The following is a 20,013-nucleotide window of genomic DNA, read 5'->3' as shown; positions in this document are numbered from 1 at the left end:
TTGTATTGACTGGAAATTTACTGAATATTTGTGGCATTCTTTCTTTACTGGTATTTGCAGAGCATAAAAGTTAAAAAAGAATTATGGAAATCAGTGGCGGATCCAGAAATTTTTTTTTTTTTTTTGGGGGGGGGGGTCTTACGAAAAGTTTTATTACTCAACGCATTTTTAATATAGCAGCTCCCTCGCGAAAATTCATTTATTATAGGACACGTTTTTTTTATCTTTTTTTTAGTCCTCAATTAATCACTGAGCTTCAGCGATACTGCTTGTACAAATGTAGAGAAAGTTCAAATTATATGAATAACAACAAAAATCTTGTAACTTATTATAATTGCTTATAATTTGATGTGATTTTATTTTTAACAATAACCTTATTCCAAACCCATATCAACAAACATATATTTTTCTCTGAATTTAAGGGTGGTTTAACACCAAAAAACCCCCCGTGGATCCGCCACTGATGGAAATGCAAATACTGTAATAAAAGAAAGGTATAAGAAAGATATCCACTTGTACTTCAAAGTATATATTTATAATATTATTAATCGACATACACCACGTTTACCAATATAAAGTAAATAGAAGACCTGCTACCAAAAAATCTGCTCAGCATGTACCATAGATAGAGAGGGAATGGTTGTATGGTGGCAAAGGTATTGAGGTATACTGGGTAAATAAAAGCTGGTGGACACGTAATCCATTGCTTCGAAAAGTACCAATAATAGAAACAAAACGAGCCACATCTAATGTAGTGAAATTCAAACAAATACGACTTTACATACCGTTAGAACAAACAGGACGTGAGTAAATCACATATACAAAATCGGTGGTGAAAGGATATGCATGCAAATCATACGGCACGAAAGACTAGGTATATAAAGCAAATAGAAAGAAAGCGAAAGAATAGAAACTTAAATGACTTCGATAAAAAATATAAAAATACATTTCTATATGTATATATCTTTACTATATACTATATATGCCCATATGAGGGACATATTTCAGCATTGTCCTCCCAACTATAATACAAAAGCAATACACACAAGGTAAGCGACAGAAATCAGAATTTTTATTTCTTTTTTATTTTTTCTCCCGTAACGGAAATGGGTATGGAAGTGAAAACCGATTGCAAATAAAAATAAAGCAAATAAAATGCAGTTAATGGAGTGCAACGGAGCCGGCAAGGATATAACAAATAAGAAAGCATAAAATATATACAAAAATAAAGTTGAAAGGCAAATAAAAATAAATAATTTCAAAGTAGTTAAAGACTTGATAGTAATTATTGCAGTTGAGAACATTGAGTTAATATGAATACATAGGTTGAGTCAAAATTTCAACTTTTCAATAACGATTACATTCAATGCAAGGGAATGATTACAATGATTACTAATTTTTATTTAAATAATTTTAAATCTAGCGATACGAAAAACTGCTTTACTTTATTTTTATTTAATTTCCCCAACCGTAGTAATGATTACATTTAATGGTAGGTAATGATTACTATTACTATTTCTTTTTTGTACAATCAGTATAGTTCCAACACTGCTTTACTTATCCTTTGTTTAAATTACCACAATTAACAAGCATTGAATGCAAAGTAGTGATTACTGCGATTACTTGTTTTTTTTTTTAATAAAAAATAGTATAAATCCAACGATAAGAGAAACAATTCTTAAGTAATAATATTTAATTATTAAAATTAGAAGAGATTAGAGATTATATGAGACATGTCCTTACTTCAATTTTTCTTAAGAATTTAATTGATTATACTCAAATGTTTACCGAGTTGTACATATTAATTGCATTTGATTAAATTATTTATGGTAATCATCCAATGAATTGTTCATTAATATTAATTTATGCACATACTGATTACAAATAATAATTATAATAAATTTAAATTTTTATTAGCACAAAATAACAACTATCGTGCAATTATAATTTATTTTTGTTTACTATAATTTTAATTTTGAGGCTGAGCATTCTTCTTCTTAACTGGCGTAGAAACCGCTTACGCGGTTATAGCCGAGTCCACAACAGTGCGCCACACATCTCTCCTTTTGGCGGTTTGGCGCCAATTGGTAGTACCAAGTGAAGACAGGTCCTTCTCCACCTGGTCCTTCCACCGGAGTGGAGGTCTCCCTCTTCCTCGGCTTCCACCAGCGGGTACTGCATCGAAAACTTTCAGAGCTGGGGCACTTTCATCCATTCGAACGTTTGTATGTTTAAGGGACCGTAAATCTTCCGCAAAACCTTTCTCTCGAAAACTCCTAGTGCCGTCTCATCGGATGTCGACACCGTCCACGCTTCTGCACCATAAAGTAGGACGGGAACTTCAAAGTTATGACTGTCAACAGTGACGTGGGAGCCAAGACGCGAATGCGCTGACTGTTTGTTTGATGACAGGAGATATTTCGTCTTGTCCTCGTTCACCACCAGACCCATTCGCTTCGCTTCCTTATCCAGGCGGGAAAAAGCAGAACTAACGGCGCGGGTGTTGTTTCCAATGATATCGATATCATCGGCGTACGCCAGTAGCTGTACACTCTTGTAGAAGATTGTACCTTCTCTATTTAGCTCTGCAGCTCTTATAATTTTCTCCAGCATCAAGTTAAAGAAGTCGCACGATAGCGAGTCACCTTGTCTGAAACCTCGTTTGGTATTGAACGGCTCGGAGAGGTCCTTCCCGATCCTAACGGAGCTTTTGGTGTTGCTCAACGTCAACTTACACAGCCGTATTAGTTTTGCGGGGATACCAAATTCAGACATCGCGGCATAAAGGCAGCTCCTTTTCGTGCTGTCGAAAGCAGCTTTAAAGTCGACAAATAGATGGTGTGTGTCGATCCTTTTTTCACGGGTCTTCTCCAAGATTTGGCGCATGGTGAATATCTGGTCAGTTGTTGATTTTCCAGGTCTAAAGCCACACTGATAAGGTCCAATCAGTTTGTTGACGGTGGGCTTTAGTCTTTCACACAGTACGCTCGATAGAACCTTATAAGCGATGTTAAGGAGGCTTATCCCACGATAGTTGGCGCAGATTGTGGGGTCTCCCTTTTTGTGGATTGGGCAGAGTACACTGAGATTCCAATCGTCGGGCATGCTTTCTTCCGACCATATTTCGAAAAGAAGCTGATGCATGCACCTTATCAGCTCTTCGCCGCCGTATTTGAATAGCTCGGCCGGCAATCCATCGGCCCCCGCCGCCTTGTTGTTCTTCAAGCGGGTAATTGCTATTCTAATTTCTTCACGGTCGGGCAATGGAACATCTGTTCCATCGTCGTCGATTGGGGAATCGGGTTCGCCATCTCCTGGTGTTGTACTTTCGCTGCCATTCAGCAGGCTGGAGAAGTGTTCCCTCCACAAACACAGTATACTCTGGTCATCAACCACTAGATCACCGCTGGGGGTCCTACAGGAGTGTGCTCCGGTCTTGAAACCTTCAGTTAGTCGCCGGATCTTTTCGTAAAATTTTCGAGCATTACCCCTGTCGGCCAGCTTGTCAAGCTCTTCATACTCACGCATTTCTGCCTCTTTCTTTCTTTTTCTGCAAATGCGTCTCGCTTCCCTCTTCAGCTCTCGGTATCTTTCCCATCCCGCTCGTGTTGCGGTCGATCGCAACATTGCGAGGTAGGCAGTCTGTTTTCTCTCCACTGCGAGACGACAATCCTCATCATACCAGCTGTTTTTTTGGCTTTTCCGAAAGCCAATGGTTTCGGTTGCAGATGTACGTAAGGAGTTTGATATGCCGTCCCACAGCTCCCTTATACCGAGATGCTGATGAGTGCTCTCAGAGAGCAGGAGTGCAAGTCGAGTAGAAAATCGTTCGGCTGTCGGTTGTGATTGCAGCTTCTCGATGTCGAACCTTCCTTGTGTTTGTTGACGTGTGCGCTTTTCTACACAGAGGCGGGTGCGTATCTTAGCTGCTACAAGATAGTGGTCCGAGTCGATGTTGGGACCACGAAGCGTACGTACATCAAAAACACTGGAGACATGTCGTCCATCTATCACAACATGATCGATCTGGTTGCGAGTGATTCGATCCGGGGACAGCCAAGTAGCTTGATGGATTTTCTTATGCTGGAATCTAGTACTACAGATGACCATATTTCGGGCCCCGGCGAAGTCGATCAGCCTCAGACCGTTTGGTGATGTTTCGTCATGGAGGCTGAATTTTCCGACTGTTGTGCCAAAGACACCTTCTTTACCCACCCTAGCGTTGAAATCGCCAAGCACGATTTTGACATCGTGGCGGGGGCTGCGCTCATAGGTACGTTCTAGGCGCTCATAGAAGGTATCTTTGATCACTTCGTCCTTCTCTTCCGTCGGGGCGTGGATACATGTGGATGTATGTATACATATTTATCAACACTCTTATTCCATGAGGATTTGTCGCCACGCTTGTGTTGTCGCTCAAACTCAAAGTATCTACATATGTATTCATGGGTTTGTGTGTGTGAGCTTCTTTTAACACTGCAAACTTTATAACTTTTCAAATTATCGAGTCTCAATCAGCGAACGGTGTATGTAATTGGAATTGATAACTACCATGATGTGATATCAAGGCGTGCACTTGTCTTCAAACACACACACTTAAACACGTATACATAGATTTGCTTGAGGCAAACAAGCGCACAAAAATCAAATTATTGGTTTTTTTCTGCATAGCCGAATATGCAGTTATATAAATATTGTCATTTCGAGGGAGAAAAATTGAAAAGACAGGAAGAAAGGCAAAATATTGCTAAACTTCTTGAAGTTTGATGATGAAAAATTTAGTGTTGACGGTAATATTTGGTTAAAGGGGCTTAATCTCTTTTTTTGGTATTTAAAAAATTTTTTGGAAGTTAAAAAAATATATTTTTTTTTTTAAATATAAGGATAATTATATTAAAAATTATTCTTATATAATTATTTGTTAAGAAATATTGATAAAGTAATCAATTTTAAAAATAATCTAAAATATTTAATTTTTAATAATAAAAATAATTTAATAATAATAATACAAAACGTATAATGAAATTTTACCCAAACTGGAAACCCAAACGTGTCTACATATGGGATTGGTACTAGGTATGTGAATTAGTTGGCGCAAGCAAGACAATCAAATGAACTCAGGGATTCTAGATATACTGATTAAATCGACGAAAAAACTGAGTACTATGGCTTGTAGATCGTCGAATGTATGGATTCATGTAAATTTAGATCAAAGAAAGATTACGGACAATCCAGCATTAAACTGAAACTTTCGGACAACGAACTCAGCGGCTAACATAACTCATTATTAATATCAAAGTGGAGTCTTACCTTTACGATCAATTCGGAAGTGAATGTACTTGGCTTCTAGTAACCGGCACTTGAGAATGAAACCACAAAAATAGTTTATCTTGGTGTAAACTATAGTACTACTGTAATGGCACAGAGTCAGAGGATCTTCTTAGTTATGAACTCAAGGATCCCGCTTCAAATTCTATATTATTCATCGACATTTATAGCTCTGAGTCTGGAAAATTTTCAACTCCATCGCAACCCACTGTGGCAACTGCGTCTGCATGCTGCAGCAACCGTATTTGCATTTCATTTAATTGAGTTAATTTGACGACAAACACGGCTGAAAAGCAACCGCACCAGGTGCACAAATTCCCCGGCTAAGTAGTAAAAGTGACAAAAGCAAATGAATATTAAGGATTGCAGCAGCACAAAAGGTATGCAAAGTGATGGACAAATAGACAGACACAGACACATGGTACAATCTAGAGTTATTGGGCACTTAAGTAATGGGTGTGAGTTTGTCCACGCCTGATGACAACTAATAATATAAATGTTTTTGTTGACACCATCTGTGGAATCCCTGCTTGTCACTTGTTGTTGTCGGTGTTGACCCTAGTTAATGATCGGTGAATTTATACAGAAAATCAGTGTGTTCAACAAACAGATTAATTGACGAGTGGGTATGGAAGTGAGGACGTTTACATATTGAATGGATGAGTAGGGATGTGGTTTATAAAAGTATATTTTATGCAAAAAGGAGAGCGTTCAGATGTGAAACAAAATACGTCTAAATTGTTAAGTGACCAACGGAACTTAGGGGTCAGTTTCATGAAAGTGGGATGTCTGAGAATATTGTTCACTTTTCAAAATATTTCTGGATGAGCCGAAATTAAATATATGGGGCATTCTCTGGAAAAAAAGCCACTTGAAAAAAAAGTTGTTTCTTTTCTTTGGCAATTATATATCTTATAGTACATGTAAAACCTAAAATAAAACATATGGTTTTAGGTCTGTGTAACGCGGGGTTGCCATATTATAAGGGGCCATAGTTCTTTGTAAAAAAATTTTCGAACCGCCATAACTTTAAAACTAATGAACAGATTTTAAAACACTATGTGACTTTTTTGAATTTCTCAAACTTTGAAACTGTATATAGAAAAATTTTTTAAAATTAATATTTCATAGCAAAAAATGAAAAAATGTTTTTTTTTGGAATTTTTAACAATTTATGCCCCCTTCGATTTTTTTTCGAAAATATCTTAAAATGTTCCTTATTTCATCACCTTTTTACCCCCCAAAGGGAATTTTGGGACAGCAGTATTTGTATGAGCTACAAAAAAAAAACCAACTCAGAACATGATGAAAAATCATTGATTTATGCACTATTATTATCAGAATTTAGCGTAACCCAGGATTAACGACGTGGACGTAGCAGACATTTAATCCCTTTTTGTTTTTTTTTTTATTTTTTAATATTTTTTTTTTATTTTTTTTGTATTTTTCAAATTTTTAATTTTTTTTGTTTTTGTTTTTTATTTAAAATTATCACGTACTTGAATCTAATCTACATAATAATTAAAAAAAAAAAAACCAAAAAAAACAACCAAAAAAGAAATAAAAATTTGAAAAATACTAAAAAAAATTTAAAAAAATATTAAAAATAAAAAAAAAAACAAAAAGGGATTAAATGTCTGCTACGTCCACGTCGTTAAAACATTTTGAATACATTACCAACTATTTATATGAAAGGTAATACGAAGCAATCAGACCAAAAATTTAATTTTTTTTTGTGAATAACTGAATGAAAGAGGAACTATTGAATTTTTCGAAAATTTTACCATAACAAGTTTTTTTTTTCTTTTGACTTAGGCATAACTATAAGGCTAAGGCTATGCGTTATGAAACGAAATTCGTGAAAATAACGTAAATTTTCTAACCAATACTAAAAAGTAAGTAAGGAACGTTTTGGAATTTTCGAAACGAATAAAATAATTACTAAAATATACATGTGAAAGTTAATATGGAATGTAGGAATGCATATTTGCTGTTATGTTTGAATGAAATTTGCTTTATTGCCGTTGGAAAAGAATGAGATAATAGTAGTAAGCCCACCTAGCAGTTCTAATTATAGTATATACTGCTAGTAATTATTCTAACCGTGCTAAAAAACTCTCTTTTTTGACATTCTGAACAAATATTTCCTTAACTCAAGCTCAAGTTATAGTACGCACGTGCGTCAGCCGGTAACACTTGCAACGAAATTCCAATTATGCCCACTATTACTCACTTACTGGACGCCTTAATAAATCTTAATTATGCGACTGCTAATAAATCAAAAATTTACCTGAAAACCAAACTATTTGGGGTTATGAATATATGAGTATGTAACTAAGTGTATGTATCTGTAAAAAAGATGCCGCCAGGCACCAAGCAGTGACTTTTATAATAAATGTAATAATAATAATGCCACGTGTGCATTACAATAAATGAAAATACATAAGAATGTGTGTATGTTGGACGCCCATTAAAACTTACGCCACTACACCAGTGCACCGACGATGCGACGATGCTACGTACAGTCTACAAAATCTCGACCAAAAGTTCGTTTCAAGCCCAAAGCATTCGTTTGCGTATAATTTATTGTTCATAAATTCAATTTATGCAAGAAAATTTCACACACATACTACTACATAGAGAAAGAGCACACTTAGAAGAGGGAGCATACACCTATTACTCATCGCGTTAGGTGAAAGATAAAGTTTTCCTCATGGTGATGTCGTTGAACGTTGGATGGCCTAACTGAGCAAACGAACGAAGAAACAAGAATAAAAACATCTAAACAAAAACAATAGAGATGAAGCACCAAGAATATCGCTTTCCAACTTCAGCCAAACACTTATACTCAAGAAGAGAAGGCGCGAAGACACCTTGAAAGCAAATGAATAGGAAAATTTCGCCGGTGTTGAAAATGCCTTGACTAGTGTGGCAAGGTGTTGTATCAGAACTTAAGAAAAGATGCCAGTAGGAAACTGGTTACACAGATTTTCTTTTATCAGGTCAGAATATACCTCTGCTTGAGCTTTTGCTTAAAAACCAAGTCTTCTTTAACCACAAAATAAATCACAAGACGAACTATATCTTGTAGAACATTTTATTTAACCAAAATATATTTTATTGACCGGTTGAGAATTGCAGACATGTTAACGTTATGAAGAAAACATTGACTTGTTAAAAAAACTATGACCGCAGAATATCCAAGCGGATACATGGATGGAAAGAGAGCACTTCTGTAAAAAGTTAACCCCGATAGCGCATTCTTTTAGATATTCAGAAGACCTCAGAGATCGCTTGCCTAACCTTGCGAAGTTCTTGTAAAGCTACGAGATCCATCAAGTAGAATTACTCTCGAATCGTTTATGGGAGCCACTCCCTCTTTTGCACTCAAGTTCCAGCAGAGCTTTTATCATTTCCCAACCACATTTCTTTTCGCCCACCTGTCTAATGGCTTAAATGCGCTCAATGCGTTATGGGACATGTAAAACACATTAAATGTATTTATTCGCGCCAAACTCGAAACTCTAACAAGTAAATGTAAATATTTATTTATGAGACGCCAGAAAGTGGTAGACTTCCAAGGGCAGGTAAGTAAGAAAATGGGTGGATGCGAGCGCATATATTAGAACGTATTGTTTTGCTGTTGTTGTTATGTTACTTTTCTGTAATGCAGAGCTTCTTCTTCAATAGAGAGACTAAGTTTGATAAGCACACAGCTTTGATTTAAAGCCCTTGGAATATTTTTTGAGTGGCGCCCAAAGGTGTTAGAAAGCTTTGAAATATGCGTCAATGATTGGAGAAGTAACGGGTGATTTTTTTGAGGTTAGGATTTTCATGCATTAGTATTTGACAGATCACGTGGGATTTCAGACATGGTGTCAAAGAGAAAGATGCTCAGTATGCTTTGACATTTCATCATGAATAGACTTACTAACGAGCAACGCTTGCAAATCATTGAATTTTATTACCAAAATCAGTGTTCGGTTCGAAATGTTTTTATCGACAAATTTTGTTCAGCGATGAGGCTCATTTCTGGTTGAATGGCTACGTAAATAAGCAAAATTGCCGCATTTGGGGTGAAGAGCAACCAGAAGCCGTTCAAGAACTGCCCATGCATCCCGAAAAATGCACTGTTTGGTGTGGTTTGTACGCTGGTGGAATCATTGGACCGTATTTTTTCAAAGATGCTGTTGGACGCAACGTTACGGTGAATGGCGATCGCTATCGTTCGATGCTAACAAACTTTTTGTTGCCAAAAATGGAAGAACTGAACTTGGTTGACATGTGGTTTCAACAAGATGGCGCTACATGCCACACAGCTCGCGATTCTATGGCCATTTTGAGGGAAAACTTCGGAGAACAATTCATCTCAAGAAATGGACCCGTAAGTTGGCCACCAAGATCATGCGATTTAACGCCTTTAGACTATTTTTTGTGGGGCTACGTCAAGTCTAAAGTCTACAGAAATAAGCCAGCAACTATTCCAGCTTTGGAAGACAACATTTCCGAAGAAATTCGGGCTATTCCGGCCGAAATGCTCGAAAAAGTTGCCCAAAATTGGACTTTCCGAATGGACCACCTAAGACGCAGCCGCGGTCAACATTTAAATGAAATTATCTTCAAAAAGTAAATGTCATGAACCAATCTAACGTTTCAAATAAAGAACCGATGAGATTTTGCAAATTTTATGCGTTTTTTTTTTTTTAAAAAGTTATCAAGCTCTTAAAAAATCACCCTTTATTATCTATAGAGTATATATCTGTATTTGTATAGCCATAAGAGTCAAATAACTTTGCGATACTTTCAAATCAATAACGAAAAACTTTGACAGCAAAAGTTGAAGTACAACGAAAAAGATGAGTGGGCGTAGGAAGACAACGACACAAACAAAAACAAAGCGAGATCTCCTGAAAGGAGGAATGAAGGAGTCCTCCTATTGACCTCTTTTAGGAATAGTAAGGGAGATTTTTTTAATTTTGTTCTTATATTGTGATTTTTTTTTACTTCATTTCAGTATTGATCTCCTTTTGTCCTCCTTTAGGAGCAATAAAGGAGATTTTTTTAATTTTTCGTAGCTTAAAAATCGTACTTTTGATTCAAAAATTACAATTTAACGGTAAATAATAATTGTTCATTTCGACTGTGTTTTTTAAAGCGTGCAGACGTAAGTGTTTTATATCTATTGAGTATTAAATATTTTAAATTAATAATTAAATGTACTCTAAAAGGCATTTAAAACGCCTAGTGAATAAAAAATTAAATAATTTATATAAAAAACAAAATAATAATACACAAAATGAAAATGATGTGGAAAGTGTTAATGAAATTGAAAAACATGGAACAAAGAACATGGACGGAAGCTAGAGGAAATATCGGCGCAGAACACCCTGATTTTGAAGCAAAGATCAAAAAGGCGTTTCTCAAATGTAAGGCTCAGTTCTACAGGAACACTTATAATATAAAAAAATAATAGATTTCATGTACATTCATTTAATTAAAAAACTTTAATAAAAAATAAAATTATAAAAATTTGTTTTTGTTAAAATAATTGCAGGTTGAAAATAATATAGGATTTATCATAGAGATCTCCTATAGTAGTAATCATAGAGATATCCTACAGTAGTAATCATAGAGATCTCCTTTGGGATTAATCATAGAGATCTCCTATAGCAGTAATCATAGAGATCTCCACTAGGAGGTTAAAAGGAGTACTCGCGTTCCAATGACATGCAATGTTAAAAACGAGTATACAATTTTACGTGTATTTACAAACGAGTATTAGGAGTAATAGGGAGTAATAGGGAGTATAGGATATCTCCTAAAGGATTAATCTAGGAGGTCTCAAACGATCATCCTAAAATCTGCTGGGATATAACACTCGATTATGCTCATATATATGCAAGTACGCGCTTGAAGCAAAATATGCTTTTATAAAATTAGTTCGGTTAAGAATTTTTCTTTACGTGCATGAACTTTATAAGGCACTTATGTAGTTTATATGTATATACATATAGGTATATGAGAGAGGAATGTTTCGTCAGCGAAAGAAAGTTCAAAAAGTATATGTTACAGATTATTTGAACATTCGCAATGAGCATATCCTTACATAACAAATCACAAAATACCGAGTAAATGGCAAAAACAATAACAGCAACAATAAGCAGGAAAGCCATGATTAGTACGAATATATGTACCGCAACTGAAAGACACATTTAGAAACAAGATGATGATGGATGAATATACACCCATACATAGATAGCTTATTTCGGAAATTAAGGGAATGTCATAGTCAATGCGTGAGGAAATGGCTCTCCATAATGGCTATCCATATAGAAGACTTAACTAGAGCAGATCTCTCTGTCGGATATTGTGAAGATGAAACTTTTGTGCTAAGAGTGATCCAAGGGGAATATCCTATGAGGATGGTTCTTTCTCTCCGTTATTTAGCAGACGAAACAAAGATATAAAATAAGGTTAAATCCGTTATCCAACACCTAAAGATCAAAAGGACTATATAGGGTATACACTCGGTAGCAATACATAAATAATCCTAATATACTACTTTTTATTATAACTAAAATTAATTAGAAAAAAAATCTCAAAAAAGAGATAAAGACAACGCTATAACTTATGATTCAAGAAACAACTTGGTGATTTCCAAAATATAAACGCAGATAGAGAGAAAAGGAATGAATAGAGACAGGGACAGATAGAGATAACGTGAAGGAGATAGGGAGAGAGTGAATATAGAAACAGAGAAAAAACGAATATGATAAAAATAGCCAAAACATAATTAAAAGTCAAAGAAAGGGCAAAGCAGTGAAATAATAATTCAAAAATATAACAGAAGAGTCAAGAAATCAATAATTTTGAAATTTTTAATCGATATCAAACAATTCCATGAAGCCTTTCTAAATAGTTGTCACTAGAATCAGCCAAACGAAGCCTTCAAAAAAAACTTCGCATCCTACTTCCTGGTTTGGATTGTCAGTGAAATATTATTATTAAATTATGCAATAATCAATTTGTATTGAATCCAACAGAGTTACTGGAGTTCGGGAAATTAATATGAAACATAATGCAAAAAGAGTTCTCATGTGACTTGATATTTCTATGAAATTTGGAATGCAGAGGATTTTGAATACTAAAATCTTTTGGATCGGCATCATTTAGACACAGCTTTCTGAAAAACTAAATTGTTGAAGTGATGATCTTAAAATCAAAACTCAAAACGAAGCGTCAGAAAGAAATTCACGGTTAAATCTCTTACTAAAGGAATCCCGTACCATCGAGGATATAAAATCTATATGAATCAACGCTAGTGGATCTTAATGCTTCCATGTACTTATTATTATGAAGAAGTCAGCAAAAGAATAATTTCTGGATATGCAAACGTATGGAATCAAGTCAAGGAACTCACATTAACCATGAAACTTTTAACTTCGAAAATAGATTCCTGCTAGACGTTCGATTAAAGCGTTTGTAATTGAATTTGTACAATCCGGCTAGCAGCTTCGACTAACAAATTTATTTGGTTTCTTTTTTCTGCATGAGATGAACACAGTTGTTTTTTTAATTTTCAAAGTAAAAAAACTCATATTTACATATCACAGCCTGCAAGGTTCCTACTTGTTCCTCGCTACACTTCCAGAGCCAACCAGACATTTATTGTCCCACTAACTGACATTCGAAACTGTGTTTATCGCTTTGGCGCGCCCGAACTTCGCAAAACTGCGCAGAATTTGTTGCCCGTTCAATGAATATCGTCTGCCGATACTTAATGTGCGACGAGTTTCTGTGTATGTGTGTGTGCATTGCACAATTAGTTGTGCCAGGAAGATACTGTTGTAGTCATCGCCTTCAAATGGTTGTTAGAATGGATGCGTTTTCTATGGTAAATAATGCCGGATGTTGTGATTGCGGTATGAGACAGTAGCAACTGTGATAGGAATTTAATTGATATGCAGGATTGCCAAGCGGAAAGTGTGCGTGTGTGGCGAAATGAGGCGAATGAAGGAAAATGAAAATACAAGTAGGTTTTAAAGAGAAAGTCGGAAGAACTAAATGTCAGCCAATCTCTCAATGCATCTTAAATTAGACGTTCAATCAACTCAAGCTCATTTCCGAATTATTTAACTCAAACAATAGGTTTTAGTAATCGGAGGTCTTCCTATCAAACATAGGCATTGGACTTCATAAGACGGACGGTCTTCATATGAAATTTGCTTCAAATTTCTTCAGCGCAACCATCGCAGTCCAGCATGCGTGCAATGTTAACTGCAAAGAGAATGGAGAATGACTGCTAAGTATGTGATGAATATTTGAACAACATACAGTGGTGCTATGTCTTATAATTAGAAACGACTTTACAGGATATAACTTTCCTAATTTATTTTAAAAATGTACATTGCCATATTAAAACTATGAACTGGAATTCATAAAGTAACGCACCTTATTTGAGGTTTACTTAAAAAATAATAATTAAATTTTTAAGAAAATGTCTTATAGTTAGTACACTAGACACTAACGCATGCGCAGTCGCAAAATCCTTCTGGCCCAAGGTAAACCGCGGTAGGTCTAGTGAGTTTTTTGCCCTCAGTAAACCTTACCTCTCCTTAGTCGTAGTCTTACTGACCATTGTCCTATCAGGATCCACGCTGTAATGTTAAAAATCTTACCAGAAGCTGGCTGTAGAAGCTGCATGGAGGAGGATGAGGTGGAATCATCTCATCACTTTCTTCTGGAATGTCTCGCCTTTGCGAAATAAGAGAAGAGAAAGAGATTTCTTGGATCTCACTTTTTCGAACAGACTCGCGAAATAGCAAATATAGAAGTTAAAAATCTCTGCAGATTTGTAGTAGGTTCAGGGCGCTTTGTCGACTGCTAATTGCTAATCTAGGGAGGAAGCAGGCTTGACAAAGGACTGTATTTTAAACAGCCTTACAACCTAGCTTAACCTAACCTAACACTAGATATATTGACTAACTAATGCCAAGGATTTGCTATATTTATAAAGTGAGGGAATATATAATTTTACTTTGATTTATTAAGATTCTTCATAAGCACTCCAGAAAGACCACACTCTAGTCACAGCATCGAATTAGATAACAGCATCAATTAAAGAGGTTCAATGGTAGCCTCAGTTTTTTAATAGAGACTCTTTAAAGTGTTCAAAGTCATTTAAAACAAAAGCTGAAAGCCAAACAGTGGCTCTGTCTTTTTGTCCGGTATAACGAGTTCAAAAAGAGTAAGAGCTCGAGTTAAGTTCCACTAACAAATGGTCTGATCATCGTAAACTCTGTATAGAGAAATATGGAAGCCTCTTTTCCCACAACTCAGAACAGTTTAGCTAGTTTCTTCGTCCAGGTATAACATTATTTGACGGTACGGTACTAGGGGTTGTAGACCATTTAGTTTGCCATAAGTTGCTTTGAATTCCTTAGAATGTTTCGAACGCTCAATCTGGTATATACCCCAATACCCCAGAGAGACTAAAATCTCTATAAAAGTGTCTTAAAATCATTGAGTGGCGTCTCGGAGGTCATATTATAAAACTGGCCGGCCTTAAACCACTCCACTGTAGAGCACATAAGCGAACCCGGATGTCCAAGTCGCCAGAATATCCTTTCCTGTATAAAAAGTATATATACGATAGAAACTGTATAAAATAAAGAAATAAAGCCGAGGTACAAAATACAAATAAAAACAATATAAAATTTTGCCTTGAAACTTACTTTGTTATGAATTTGCTTGTAACGTCTGAAATGAAAACTTTCAAGTTCAAAAGTTACAAAGCTTCCTCTTTTCATAAATATTATTATTTCAGAGGATTTGTTTTTGTTGAAGCGCCGTAAAGTATGCAATGCGGTATTTTTACACATAAAATTTTCATTACCACAGATAGGCAGAGTAGTATTGATAGGGGAATAGATAGTATACTCGAATTAAATTTTTTTCGGTAAAAAATTATCATAAGAAGACTTCATCGAGTTTCTATATATTCAAAATAAATAAATTTATTAAAAATATTATATATTTTTTAATTTATAAGCCCATGTTTGAAAATATTATAACAAGCGGTGTTATGGAAACGCTTCATTTTTTATATTTTTGTGGAATGTAAATTTTGGCTCTCCAATTTGTTTGGGATTAAATTATGTTTTATTTTAATGTAATTATGCATCAATCAATGCTAAATTTTTAGTATCGCAGTCGACATGGCCAGACAAGTATACAAAATTGATGTGGAAATTAATAGAAGTCAACGCTCCAGTATACGAATTTACAGAAAAGAATAAATTTATGCTGTGTATGTATAAATTTATAACTAAAACCGCATCCGTTTCTGAGCGTATGTGTGTGTGCTTGAGTGCCTATTTTTGGGTAGTCATAACCACATCGAGACATGCATGGTTAGCTACCTCAATTTAACTTTAAAATAAACAGTTTAATAATCAAACACAGGATTAGCTGTCAATATTGACATGACAAAATCATTTGGCGATAATAAAAAATATTATGACATTTGAAAAAATAATTAAAGCGTTTTATTTAAAATGAGTTTTACCATGTAAGCGGATATTTAATAGCTTTCAGATATAGTTGGAATCATATTTTAATTTTTCAAAACAATTTTTAAAATATATTTTATTTGAAAACAGTTTAAAATATTCAAATATATGTTTAAGCTGACTTGCGAAAAAATTACGAAATTTCTATTAATTGAGACAGTTAAACAGTTTTAAATAAAAAAAAAAAATATAATATTTTTAAATTGGAATATTTTATGATAAAATACAAAATTGAAATCTAATTTTAATATGATTTGAAAAAAAAAAAATTTTAATAAGTCGCCATTCTCAAAAGCTATTCTCAATTACATATAGTTGATATAATTTTGGAAAATTTGGAAAAAATTAATAAATTTTTTACTTATACATGTTTATCAATATTTTTAAATTACCTTCAGACTTTTATATTTTTTTCAATTTTGTATCATTTTCAACAGTAATTTATATCACAATCTATTCTTAAGCTACCCACATTAAAACTTAATAAATTTCCCAACGCTCTGCTTTCAAACTCTTCTAATATGATTGAGTATTTGTCATTATTTTGCTGAAGTGGAAAGTTTTATTAATACCCACACCGCATTAGAAACGAAAAGAAAAGTATATAAATTGCATAAAAACGCTGTTCACAGTATGACATTCATACAAAGCTGGGCAAAGGCAATCGATAAACTCACTTATGGCCGTAAAAATTATTTGCCATTTATCTTTAATGGCAGCAATTTTTATGCCTCTGGTGTGTTGGGATACAAATGTGGTATGTGAAAACGCCATCAAAGCTTTCAAACAATTCATTAAAATAGAAAGAAAAAAATTAAAAAAATAGAATATATCATTCAAATACGGAGAATATAATAATTTTTTTTTTTATTTTTAAATTATAAATATAATTTTAGAAAATTTTTTATTTAATTTTTTAAAGTTAAAAAAATATTTTAGATATTTAAAAAATTTTTCAAATTATTATTGTCTACATCGCCTTTTTATTTGTTTGCACTTTTTGCTTTATAAAACTACTTTCCACCCTCTACTTCACTTTCGCCTTCTGAACACTTTATCATCCTGCTCATTGTCCCTACTTAGCATCTATTCTTCTGCTTAAATCTTCAGGTTATTTATGCTAAAACTGACTGGCATTAACTTACTTTTGTTCAAAAGTTCATTTAAAAAATCTCTTAGCATATTGCTGAAATGGCGGTGGAGCAGCATGAAATAAGCAATTCTTACGAGTTCAAGTTAATCACTGCATGCAAAAAGGCTGATCACGAAAGTAAAGAGTAAAGTAAAAATGTATAGGTATTTAATGTAAAAAAGGTGGCAGCGCTGTAACATTCTACAAGCTGCTAGCCCACACATTTAATACAATTTTAAGGTAATTAATCTTGAAGTTTGTTAAGTTTCTTTGAAGTCAGTGCTTAGAAAAACAATTTAAACCTGATTTTTTTGTTGGTCGTAGTAGAGAAAGGGTTAAAAAGTTGTAGAGAACATTCATGTATTGAAAAATTATTTGTTAGTTTTTAACAAATTACTCAACTTTTAATTTGTGATTTCAGAAAATTTTGCTGCTGTACCTTTCTTCTTTCAAAAGTTTTTGTTTACAAATCTAAAGATTTTTTAAATATTTTTACGATTTTAACGAAAATTAATTTGCTATGTGGAATATAAAGAGATCTCTTTGTATTTCACAAAGCAAATTTATTTTATTCTCTACATATATGTATATATATTGTTCGTATTTTGTTTTTATCAATTTCTTTGAAACTCGGTAGCAACTTTCTATTCTTTTGCTAGCGTTTGCCAAGTAACTCAGGTACATATGTACATAAGCATAACAGTTTTGCTATAAACTCTTTCATATGCTCAGCATGTTTGCGCTTTCACCATTTCTAGCTGCACAGTGGGATGTTGGCAAAAAATATTGCTCAAAAATAAAACGATAAATAAAACTCAAAATTGCAAAATTGAATAAAAACAGAAAGTAAAATAATAATTATTAGGAACAAAACCATATTTAAAATTTTTTGAAAAGTTAAAAAAATTATTTTTAAGAAAAAAAATTTTAAAATTTTCATAATTAAAAAGCAATTTATTATCATTAATAACAAATTAAATTTTTTGCATTCACAGTTTTTATAGTTAAAAAAAATTAATTTTCAAGAAAAAAGTTTTAAAATTTCATAATTAAAAAAAAAGATTAATTAACAAATTTTTTTTTGCATAAAATTTTTACATTAAAATATTAAAAAATGAAATGTAAAATATATTTAAAATCGCAATGTATTTATAAAACTGATACATTTTTTATCATATTATCATAAGACATATTTTAAAAAAATATTAAAATTCTAGAATTAAAATTGATTTTAAAAAATAAATAAAACCCCTGAAAAAAGTTAAATGTTTCCTTAGCACATTTTTGAATTACGCGCTCTAAAAAATTGTCTTCCACACCTAGTTTCGATTATATAATAATATGTTGCCTTCCAAACCAAATCATGCACACTGCTAAATTTCTTATAAAGTTTTCTCATATGCAAGCCAATTTTCAAACAAAACGTTCTGCTATACTGTTATTATTTTATATATTTTTTTTTGTGCTTGCTACTGCACACAGCAAGTGCCCATAACTTTTTGTAAAGCTAATATGAGTGCATTGGTAATGGTAATTTTAAAAATAAGGGTGAATGCGAACTTTGAGGAAATACTAAGTGGAAGATATAAGCTAGAATATACGCTTATGCTAGGAAAAAAGTATGGAAATGACGAGCACTTTGAAGCCCTTACCAAAAATATATGTTCTAGGAATAAAAAAATATTCTGGACGTACTATGATTAACTTTTTTCTTAACATTTTTTTTTTGGTTAAAATTTTACGCATACGCAATGGTGTTCTCATTTATTTTTTATATTTAGTTGATTCTCATTAATATTGCTTATTTATTTTATTTTTTCTAAAATCGAAACTAAAATTGAGAAAAATGTCAATACGTATAGAAATTTTTCGATATCTTATTCAAATGTTACTCATTCGCAGTGGCGTTCTTATGATATTTATTTCTTTTTTATGAATTTTAACAATAATTTTCTAAATTTTGTAATAATATCTTCAACTGCTATAAATATCGGTACTTATATAGAAATATTTTGATATTTCAATAATATCCATTAAAATGTTACTCATACACAGTGGTGCACTCAATTTATATTTTCTTATATTTTAGCAATTTTTTGGAGCTGTTTATTTTTCCCATCTATATTGATAGCTGGCAGCTTTACAATATGAGTATTCGTAAAATATATAGGTATAGTTCGAAATATTAATAATTTCTATTACAATATTACTCATACGCAGTGGGCTCTCACCATATTTTCTTATTTTCTATCAATTTCGTTTAACTAACGTTTTATTTATTATTTTTGTCTTTTACATTCATTGTCATTAAAAAAATCACTGCTTTGCCAGATTAAAAGTGTCAATTGCCAAGTACTTTTATTTATGTAGAATATGTCAATATGAAGAAATGAACGTATTTGTTGTCGTTGTTAGTCTTGATTAAGCTGCAACTGACAGTGGTTAAAGTAGAAAAGAACAAATTTTGGAAACATTTAAAGAAATTTAATACTAATACATGGATAGATATAAGTATATATGGTACACTAGCGGTCGAATAACCAATTTGCAAATTAACATCAGATTTAGCTGCTTTTCTTCTACACTGAATCACAAAATCTAGGGCAATATCATACGATTTCGATTCATAAAAGTCATAAAAAAAAGTTTCGTTTCATAAATTCATAAAATTCATAACTTTCATAGTCTTAAAGCTGGTAATAGCGTTGGAAGTTGAAAAGCTTCCAGTAGAAAGCTCCAATAAAGGAAGAATTGGCTCCATCTTAAGCTTTATGGGCTCTCTATAAAGGTTCTATGAATTTATAGATCCCCACAATTAGCTTTAAATCGGAGGATTTCTTCATTTATGATTAAAGAAAAATTAACAAACTTGCAATGTAAACTTTGACCACCAGTGATGATCACGTAAATAATGTACTCCTCAAGTGTTCAAAAATTAGTAGCAGACCACTTAGAAAAGCTTAAAAAGAATGTAAACAAGCT

The 20,013-nt window shown here is 33.3% G+C and overlaps 1 protein-coding gene across 1 annotated transcript in view; it reads right to left on the bottom strand.

Moving 5' to 3' along the window:
- The window catches only part of LOC105219249 (uncharacterized), a 705,022-nt gene that overhangs the window by 285,114 nt on the left and 399,895 nt on the right, over positions 1-20,013 (bottom strand). The gene's annotated exons all lie outside the window — the stretch shown is intronic.

This window comes from Zeugodacus cucurbitae, chromosome 5 (genome assembly GCF_028554725.1).
Source record: "Zeugodacus cucurbitae isolate PBARC_wt_2022May chromosome 5, idZeuCucr1.2, whole genome shotgun sequence".
Taxonomy (NCBI): Eukaryota; Metazoa; Arthropoda; class Insecta; order Diptera; family Tephritidae; genus Zeugodacus; species Zeugodacus cucurbitae.
The sequence above is the reverse complement of the archived record's forward strand: the minus strand, read 5'-3'. Positions and strand labels throughout refer to the sequence as shown.